Source organism: Myotis yumanensis, unplaced genomic scaffold (assembly GCF_028538775.1).
Source record: "Myotis yumanensis isolate MYYU_CA2020_CCGP unplaced genomic scaffold, mMyoYum1.0.hap1 SCAF_13, whole genome shotgun sequence".
In the NCBI taxonomy this organism is placed as follows: domain Eukaryota; kingdom Metazoa; phylum Chordata; class Mammalia; order Chiroptera; family Vespertilionidae; genus Myotis; species Myotis yumanensis.
The window spans coordinates 49,425,784-49,435,086 of record NW_027223764.1 but is presented as its reverse complement, the minus strand read 5'-3'; the positions used below and the strand labels follow the sequence as shown (position 1 = coordinate 49,435,086).

Here is a 9,303-nt window from a genome sequence, read left to right as displayed (position 1 = left end):
AGTTGTCAATAAAATGGCTTGGGTAATAATTAACTTTAAAATCTCATATAGTTGGTAAGAACAAATAAATTTGAATCTGTGAATAAATATATTGTGTACTTTATTTGAAGTATGTCTCTTGAAAATGGAACTCTACTTGCCAATGAAAAATACCTGTTTCTAGAAGTTATGAAATGTATTCATAAATTTGTCGATTCAAAAAATGCTAATTACTTGCTTTTTGATGTCACTACAAGTTAAGTTTTCTAAGAAGTATGAATTCTAATTAAGTTGAAAAAAAAGTATATGGTTTTTGTAATGGAATGTGTAAGTTGTCTGTCTCCTTAGTAGCCTGGGAGAAACTCAGAGTCAAAGCTGGCGTGTCTGTGTCCCGAGCACAGGGGCCAGCACACCAGAGGTGGTAGCGGATGTTGGCTACACAGGATGAGATGCAGTTCTTTGCCTCACTCTCTCCACTACCAGGTGAGGACCATGTTCTGGTTTGTATCACTTCCCACCCTTCTGTGTGTGGTGACAGTGTCCTTCTCAGAACCCACAACCTGTGAAGATGCCCAGAAGGCTTGCTCAGTGATTGCCTGTGGCATCCCGGTCTCCAATGGCACCCCAGGCAGGGATGGGTGAGATGGAGCCAAGGAAGAAAAAGGAGAACCAGCTACCCAGGCTGGTCTGACTTTTCAATCTTTACTCCCCAGAGGGATCTGGGACTGAGCCATGAGCAGGCTCCCCTTACATTATGATGGGCATGAATCACTCCCGATAATTCCTGTACATTGTCATTCTCTCCTAAACAAAGATGCTGTTGTGACGTGCTTCCCACCTTTCAACGGGGGAATCTGAGGTGTGTGTTTGTCTGTAAGAGGCGGTATCTGCAGCCCGGGCAGCTGGCACTGGAGGCAGGAGGTCTTTCTTTCTCAGGTCACCACTAGTTTGCTATGGTTTCTGGAGTCAACGTGAATCTAGTGCTGAGCTTTTGGAGGAAGAGAATGAGAGACAGACACTGGGCCACATGTCCTTCATCTTCCAACAGGGCAGTTGCCCTGAGGCTTGCAGGGCCCTCCAGGGAAACTGGGGCCTCCAGGAAGTAGAGGGGCTCCTAGGCCACAAGGAGTGAAGGGTCTAAAAGGAGATCATGGAGACAGTTCAGGTAAGGGGCTCATCTCAGCATGGCGTGGGTGAGGGGCCTGGCTGGGAACTGGAGCACCAGGTGGGAGGGGCCCTTCTCTGCTGCCCCACTGGCAGACCTCCCCTCTGCTTCCTGACCCAGCACTCTCACTCCTCCCAGTCCTACTTGGGGCCTGAAGGGATTCCCACAGACGCCTGAGAACAGACTTGCAACCCTGCTGGCCACCCCTCACGGCCCCTGCTGATGGACCAGCTCCCTCAGCTGGAGCACCAGTGCCAGGCTCCAGGATGTGTGGGAGGAAACCAATCCCCTCGGGTGTTGGGTTTAAGTTTGTTGTGACAAGAGTGGCATGAAGATGGTCTGCTTCATAAGATCCCTGGTGCAATAAAGTAATGAATAGAGAAACTAAATGAAATAAAGTAATTTAGTAACAACAAAACAAAAATGATGACCTCACATAAATATTTGCCCACCAGCCCATCACAATTATAAGAATACTAGAGGCCCAGTGCACAAAAATTTGTGCACTGGGTGGGGGGTCCCCCAGCCCGGCCTGTGCCCTCTCGCAGTCTGGGACCCCTCGGGAGATAACGACCTGCTGGCTTAGGCCTGCTCCCGGGTGGCAGAGGGCACACCCAATCCCTAGGTGCAGCCCCTGGTCAGGCTCAGAGCAGGGCCAATTGGGGAGTTGGGGCGCCACCCCTGTCATGCACAGAGCAGGGCAGATCAGGAGGTTGCGATGCCACCCTCAGTCACGCTCAGGGTAGGGCCGATTGGGGGATTGGGGCACCGCCCCCTGTCACACTCAAGGCAGGGTCAATGGGGAGGTTGCGGTGCCACCTCCTGTCACGCACAGAGCAGGGCTGATCAGGGGGTTGGGGAGCTGCCCCCTGTCACTCACAGAGCAGGGCCAATCAGGGGGTTTGGGCGCTGCCCTCTGTCACGCTGATCCCGGTGCCGGGAGCCTGGCTGCTCCACTGATCCCAGTGCCGGGAGGCATATTACCCTTTTACTATATAGGATAGAGGCCTGGTGCACGGGTGGGGGCTGGCTGGTTTGCCCTGAAGGGTGTCCTGGATCAGGGTGGGGGTTCCCACTGGGGTGCCTGGCCAGTCTGGGTGAGGAGCTGAGGGCTGTTTTCCAGAAGCGGGTGACTGAAGCACCCAACAGCTCCTTTTTTTATTTTTTTATTCTGGGCCAGCTTTAGCTCTGAGGCCTCGGCTGCTGAAAACATCAATACAATGTTTCGGTCAGGCTGGCTGAAGCCCGGCTTAATGAAAGCCGGTTTCTGGGGTTTTGTTTAGCTTCTTATTTGCAACATAGTACATAGTTGCTTAGAGTTGCAGCTGAGAGGCCGGCAGCGGCAGGCGGGGAACGTTGGAGTTCGCCATCACTGGAGCAAGCAAGCCTCCCTGATCGCTTCAGTGCATGGCTGCCAGCCGCCATCTTGGCTGACAGTTAATTTGCATAAGGATATGCTGATTAGCTAATGGGAAGGATAGCAGTCGCACGCTAATTACCATGTTTCTCTTTTATTAGGGTAGATTAGTGACACCAAGGCACTGCAGAACTCCCCCAAGTACCTCCAGCGCCGTGTCGGAGGACCCAGAATCAAGTCCAGCCGGCCTTGGGACCCAGATCAAGTCCCTGCCCAGCCATGTGCCCTTAGCCAGGCATGTAGCCCCACCCACCAGTGGGTGCATCATCTGGCACAGAGCTTCATGGTGACCAGTCTTTGGTCATTACAGTGTGATGACGTCATGGCCAAGGGGTTTTTATAATAGAGATTAAAGAGCTTGCCTGCAATAAGAAATAAAAGCATGATTAAGAAAATTTTTCAAAAAGGATAATGAGTTCGGTCTTTTCTATAAATGAGTGTAATATTACAGTATTTAAGCAGTCTGTGAAGAAAAGGATCCAGAGCTATACTTTGCAAGTTACCGTTATTGCTATTGTTATTACTAGTTTCAGAGTTACAGTTTATAAGCGTTATGAATTATGTCTGAGAAGGAATACAGTTATGGTTTGTTTTTGTTTTTGTTTTTTACTTCCTTTTGATTTCTTCTTTTTCTGGAAAAAGCATACTTCTTAATAAGCTTTCATTCCCCCCAAAATACTCTGTTCTTGAATTTACGGTCTTTTTCTTAATATATGCCCTTCTCCTGTTGCTTTACAGCAGGGGTCCTCAAACTACGGCCTGCGGACCACATGCAAATACAAATATTGTATTTGTTCCCGTTTTGTTTTTTTATTTCAAAATAAGATATGTGCAGTGTGCATAGGAATTTGTTCATAGTTTTTTTTAAAGTATAGTCTGGCCCTCCTTCTGTCTGAGGGACAGTGAACTGGCCCCCTGTTTAAAAAGTTTGAGGACCCCTGCTTTATAGTTATGGAGACTAAGCTGGCTAACTTAGAGAGAGAGCTGAGGAGCCTGGAGGCGGAACTGGACCGCATAAAAATGTAAGCCTCTTCCTGCCCCACTGGGTTCCCGCTCTCCCCTTGTCCTTGAGCGCTCTGGGCTTTCAGGAGGTGGAAGAGAACTAACAGTTGTGAACGCGTATTATATACCAGGGCCTGTGCTAGGTTGGCATTTTCTCATAATATGGTTTCATTCTGTCCTCTCATCAATGCTGTTTGTAAGCATTATGCTTATTTAATTTACAAGTGAAAGAAAATAGGTTCAGGATTTGTAGACAATTCATTCAACACCACCCAGGTGGGAAGCAGCCAAGAAAAGCTTGCATGGAGGTCTGCTGCCTCCAAATCCTTGCTCCTTCCTCAGCACCCACTGTTCTCAGACGGCTGTCCCTGCCCCTTTCTGTCCTGGCGTCCAAGCCTGGCAGCGGGGCCCACGCCTGTTTCCCTGTCCACCTGCACTGGGGCAGTTTGTGCCTGGGGACTGTCTCCAGGACAGGCGCCCCCAGGAGAGGCGGGGCTCTGCCAGGGCCTTCCCTACACTGAGGAGCTCCTCCTCACTAGGACCTGACCTGAGGAGGTTGCACATGGGCTCCTTTTCAGAGTCCTGACTCCCCGACAAGGGCGTGGTCACCTCCTGGCCTGAGCTCCAGGCCGAGTCAATCCCACCCGTCCTTTGTGATTTCAGTGCAAACCTTCTCCTTGGGCAAGAAACCTGGAAAGAAGCTCCATGTGACCAACGGTGAAAAGATGCCTTTTTCCAAAGTGAAGGCTCTGTGTGCTGAGCTCCAGGCCACCGTGGCCACCCCCAAGAACGCAGAGGAGAACAAAGCCATCATGGACGTGGCCAATGACCATGCCTTCCTGGGCATCACAGATGACATGACCAAGGTCAGTTTGTGTATGTGACAGGAGGGAGGCTGACCTATAGCAACTGGAAGAAGGATGAGCCTAATGACTTTGGCTCAGGGGAGGACTGTGTGTGCCTTCAAGAGGATGGGCTCTGTATGGAATGACGTCTCCTGCTCTGCCTCCTTCGTGGTCCTCTGTGAATTCCCAGCCTGAAGAGGTGGTCCCTCAACCCCTCCTTGGCTCTGCTGAGCTCTCTGCTGCCCTAAAAGAAAATTCAGGGGTGTTTTTCTCATGCCCAGTGTTGACTCATTCTTTGGTGGGGATGGGAGGAAAATGAAGGGATGGATTTGATTATGGGATTAGGGAGTGAAAAGAGGCTGACATGAGGGTTTCTGGTCCAGTTCTTGGCAGAGGACACCCTCTGTCTTGCCTAAGAGCATAGCACGGGGTCACAGTCAAACCATGGAAAGGGCCCAGTCTAGCCCTCTTCTTTCTCAGTGAGGACACTGCGGCCCATCACAGGGACCCATGGAGGGCCACATCAGTGTCAGTCAGCAGCGGATCTCAGCCTCCAAAGGATCCAATTCCTTTTGTCCAAAGCTGCCACCACTTGATGCCCTCGGTTCCTCCCCATGACTAGCCCAGTCCTATCTGTGACATGGATATGTCTTTAGTTGCTCATGTGCTGCACCAGAAAACCCTTCACCTATTGTAACACCTGACTATGGCGGGATCTCTTTTTTCCCCGTCCAGTGAGGAAAGAGAGTGGTCTGGTTATTTGAGTAGAGGTGGCTGGGGGTTTGAGAAATGGAAGAAAGAGACAAGACACAAAGATGGAAGGAAAAAGCTGGGACTGGGTGGGACCACCATTCTCTTCTGAAGGAGAGACAGAGTCAGGGACAGGAACCCAGCACTGGAACCGCATGTTTAATTTATACCCCAAATAACAGGAAGTTACGTCATTTCTGGGCGGGCCTGAGTCCTACTCATTCCTGGTGAGTGGCTGGATTTACATAATAAAACCCACTCCCAGACACCTGGGCAAAGGTGAAAGTCAAAGCTGAGAACACTCCTGCCTTTTTGGTAAGATGTGTATCCAAGACAGGGCTCTGCCAGTCGCCTTGGGTTCAGCTGACAATTATTAAGGAAAAATGCACATGTGCCTTCCCAGGGGGCCCTCTACATCTCACCCGTTTTCATTTTTAAATGTATCTTGTGGACATATAGTTGGAGCCTTTGGACTGACTTGAGATCGAAGGAGCTTGCTGATGACTGAAAAAAAGCAGGATAAGATTAGTAGTACACAAAAGAATCCAATTAGGTACCAGGCGGTGTTTTTTAACACATTCCATGGATTAAATTCTTTTAAATCATCCAGCAATTCTTTTGCCAGTTTTGCCAGAGATATAATTTCATCATGACTATTCTGAATGGCTTGCACACGTTTGTGTAGCCGCACTAAGTCTATACTGATATTATTACGATGCCATATTCCCTGTAGGTGCATCTTGATTTTATTCCAGTCCCATAAAGAACTGTTATAGCAGGCTGAAATCACACAAATTCATGTAAAAGCAGCATGGCATTGCAGCTGCTGTCTAATCTTGATACTTTCTAATTGATTACCTAGTCCTATCACTACAGTTTCCAAAGCATTTAGCTTTGTTTCTAGCCTTTTGTCTATATCTTCTTGATCATGAAATGTAGTTGAGGTGTTCTGAGCCAATTCATTGACAAACTTTGCGTTCTGGATGCTTTGGGTCTATGCAAGAGAAGCAGTTACAGCAGATGCAATAACAGTAACTAGGGTAACAATACCAAAAATAGTAAGTCCCAAAGCACGCTTTTCCCGGGACAGCTGATTATGTAATTCCTGCAATGCCTGAAGGCCTGCATCATGATACCATTTTCCTGTCAGGTTGGTAGGAAGCATAATAAAAGAAGGCTGCTTTAAAATTAATATATCTTCATCAGGTTATGCCTTGAAACTCCGCTGGTAAGGTTATAGTAATGGCATTGGACAGCATAATGGGTGTCCAATCTGGTGATGTTCACATTTTCAGTTACCAATACATATGGGGACTTACAGGCTCATGAGCCATAGCAAGGGCTCAATGAACATGCTCCTTTAGTATTAGCTAAGAAAGAGCCCGTAAAATTAAGAAAGTCAAGGGTAGCGGCTAAACGCCACAGATCTTTCTGTAAATTTCCTGTTTTCATGGTCAGGGCATTACCTACAAAACCTCCTGGTGACATAGGCTCATGATAGGGATATTTAGCATCAAGCCTGTGGGACCAATCCAATACATACAAGTCAGAGCCAGAAATATTATGTCTCACTGGTACAGGATTGGCGCAATCTTACCATTGAGGAAATGCTCCCAACTCAGTAGTGATGCTATTAGGGCAGGAGGGGAGCCGGGGATGCTTATCAGACAGCCATCGGGTGGCCTTAGGAAACCCCGTTTAGTAACTGTCTGAATATATTTTCCCATATCCCAAGAGCCTGCAATGTTAGCAATGTTTGTGCCTCCATAGAACGTCTTATTTTCTTGGCCAAGCTGCAAACATCCTAAAGTCCCCCTTTCAGATAAACAAATGGGAGCTCCCCACTGAAGCCATTATAAGTATAATCACCTTGGGAAGAAGGAGTTATATGCTTGTCGGAGCTAACCCCGACCATATTAGTGTTGTTAGTAAACACTGACACTGGTTCCCCGGTCCAGGTGCCTGGATTGACCAAAGTGGGGTCTGGAACATAAGTCCAGTAAGTTTCTGCTGCAGCCATACCTACCTGGCAGCTGACAAGCACCAGCATAGCAACAAAAAGGTTGAAGGGGGTTACCTGGACCCCCTGTTCTTTCACCACTTGCTGAGCATCAGTGGTCAGCTTCTTCAGTTGACCCCATGTGGGGACACTAGCTTCTTGGGTGACCTTGGCCAGCTGCCTTCTGCTTTTCTCCTTCTTTGGGGTGAATGGCTGAGCTGGCATCATCACGGGAGGTGTGATCTTCAGCTTCTTGAACAACTGGATGAGCTGTTCTCCCAGGTCCATGGTCGTGACACACTGCTCGCTCTGGCACCCAGATGGGGTTAGAAGCACCTTCTGGAAAGATACAAACATGGCCTCTTCCCCACATCATTACTGGATCTGGTAAAACTCATCTTGTTTGTGCTTCCTCCCACCAAGCTATTGTACAAGAGGCCTGATGCCTTTCGGCTGCTGTACAACCCTCTGCATCGCAATTCAAAAAATTTAAAATATAAAGAGCATGACTGAGTTTGTTTTCAGGTGACATATAACATCCGTCTCCCCCTTTTTGTTTTAGTCATTGCATTTTAAGAGTATGTTTGGCTCTTTCCACTATTGAATGACATCCATTTGCCAGATTTGATTAGGTTTAAGTACTAGGGGATTTACCCCTAATGCTGGCACAGGGATGTGGATAACACACTGAGTGCATTGCTCAACAACTTGGCGAACCTGCTCTCGGGAAATATGGAGTTCCCTGCGTAAGGCAGAGGCATTTTGACAATGCCGGGCATGAGAGTCCTGTGCCATGGAAAATGGAGTGACCTCCTCTACTGAGGCAATGAGGCGATCTACTTCCTCATTACCTGTAGCCAAGGGACCTGGAAGGCCAGATGGGATCTAATATGGCCAATAAAACATGGAAATTGTTGTTCTCAAATAACCTTTTGAAGGCTGAAAATTAAATGAAAGAGTTCCTCCGAATCAGTGTGCCCTATAGTACCTGTTTCATTAATTTTGGCCATACTTACCACATAAGTACTATCACTATAGGCTGATGGGCTCCGTAGCAAAATCTGTCAAGGCATAAATAAGAGCTTGTATTTTTACTCATTATGCTGAAATATAAAGGGTTTGAAGGACCTTTGCTCCCCTGCTGCAGTAGATCCAGCCTTTCCAGAATTGGATCCATCTGTAAAATTGGTTAATGCCTGAGGTATAACATCTCTTTCAATGCAGCAGCTAATACCATTCCCTGAATGTAGACTGGTCCAATATCAGCATGAATACAGATAAAATGCTTCCATGAGTCATCTCCAGATGAGAGACAAGCCGCTGCGACAATATTAAGCCTCTAGTAACCTTCTACTATTAGCTCCTTTGAACTTTATCCGACCTTCTCTGGTTTGGTCCTGGGCAAACTGCAGCGACGCACAGCTGCTAACCGCTAGTATGGCCAGGCGTCTTCACTATCTCCATTTCTGGGCTGTTTCTCTTCTGTTGTTCTGGGGCCACTGCTATTCTGTGGCTGAAGCAGTCCTGTCAGTTCCTCTCTCAGATTCCGTTGCTGCAGGAATCCACATGGGCTTGGAGGAGTTTTCTGGAAATATACAAACATTCTCGACCAAAGGTTAATAAAGGAATCTTTTATAAATTAGACTTGGAGTCCTTTTAATTTTTGCCCAAACGATTTTCCTTTGGCTTATTTTGACACCATGTGTGTTTTTATGGGTGTCTTATTATTAGCATTACAAATGAAAAATAATTTTCAAGGTAAAAAATTTCAAAGCAATTAAGGCTTTTACTTACAGGACATTATTCCACTATCCCCTCCCTTTTTTATTTAAATATTATGAGGCTTTTGAAAATTTTACAATGCAGTCTTGATAACTTTTAATTTTTCTGTTCAGAAATATGACTGTACTGGATTTCATTGCATGTTAAGCAATTTTACTATGAGATGAACTATCAATAAAAAATTAGTTAATGTTTCAGGAATAGTTTCCTGCCCGGTACAATAAAGTTCTTGGATATTCACTTCTTTCAATTAGCCAATTTTAAATTACTCTGAAATAACACCACACTCAATGTCCATGCTTTTATTTTGTCATTTTTAATAATGGAAGTAAAGTATATTTTCCTCTGAGTATAGCGTGAACTC

The 9,303-nt window shown here is 46.8% G+C and overlaps 1 pseudogene; it reads left to right on the top strand.

Annotated features, from left to right (window-relative positions):
• The first annotated feature begins 471 nt into the window (after positions 1 to 471).
• LOC139021588 (mannose-binding protein A-like) lies at positions 472 to 4,603 on the top strand (annotated as a pseudogene).
• Positions 4,604 to 9,303: the final 4,700 nt, after the last annotated feature.